Source organism: Gekko japonicus, unplaced genomic scaffold (genome assembly GCF_001447785.1).
Source record: "Gekko japonicus isolate JY-2015 unplaced genomic scaffold, Gekko_japonicus_V1.1 scaffold3540, whole genome shotgun sequence".
NCBI lineage: Eukaryota > Metazoa > Chordata > Lepidosauria > Squamata > Gekkonidae > Gekko > Gekko japonicus.
In genome coordinates this window covers 4,635-5,515 of record NW_015167642.1, presented here as the reverse complement: position 1 = coordinate 5,515, position 881 = coordinate 4,635, and the positions used below count along the sequence as shown (strand labels likewise).

The 881-nt window shown below is 54.6% G+C and overlaps 1 protein-coding gene across 1 annotated transcript in view; it reads left to right on the top strand.

Moving 5' to 3' along the window:
* FZR1 (fizzy/cell division cycle 20 related 1) overlaps positions 1 to 881 on the top strand; it is a gene marked incomplete at its 3' end in the record, with an annotated part of 34,230 nt that overhangs the window by 29,212 nt on the left and 4,137 nt on the right. The window lies entirely within an intron of this gene.

Here is an 881-nt window from a genome sequence, read left to right as displayed (position 1 = left end):
GGGGGGGCAACAGTGAATGGGATTCTGAGGTTCTGGCCCCGCTGGTGGGACTTCCTTAATGCAGCTTGCAGAGAAAGGTGCATAAAACGTTTCTCTGCAACATCCTGATGACGCCTGGGTTTTGGCCACTGTGTGATAGAGTGCTGGACTGGATGGGCCATTGGCCTGATCCAACATGGCTTCTCTTATGTTCTTATACTCTGTATCCTTGGTGCTTGGGGGGAGGCAACAGTGGGGAGCTTCCGGAGTTCAGTCCCCACTATTGGACGTCCTGACGGCCCCTGGGTTTTGGCCACTGTGTAACACAGAGTGTTGGACTGGATGGTCCATTGGCCTGATCCAACATGGCTTCTCTTATGTTCTTATACTCTGTATCCTTGGTGCTTGGGGGGGGAACAGGTGGGGGAGCTCCCGGAGTTCTGTCCCCACTATTGGACCTCCTGACGGCCCCTGGGTTTTGGCCACTGTGTAACACAGAGTGTTGGACTGGATGGTCCATTGGCTTGATCCAACATGGCTTCTCTTATGTTCTTATACTCTGTATCCTTGGTGCTTGGGGGGGGGAACAGTGGGGGAGCTCCCGGAGTTCTGTCCCCACTATTGGACCTCCTGACGGCCCCTGGGTTTTGGCCACTGTGTAACACAGAGTGTTGGACTGGATGGTCCATTGGCTTGATCCAACATGGCTTCTCTTATGTTCTTATACTCTGTATCCTTGGTGCTTGGGGGGGGGAACAGTGGGGGAGCTCCCGGAGTTCTGTCCCCACTATTGGACCTCCTGACGGCCCCTGGGTTTTGGCCACTGTGTAACACAGAGTGTTGGACTGGAGGTTCTGGCCCCGCTGGTGGGACTTCCTTAATGCAGCTTGCAGAGAAAGGTG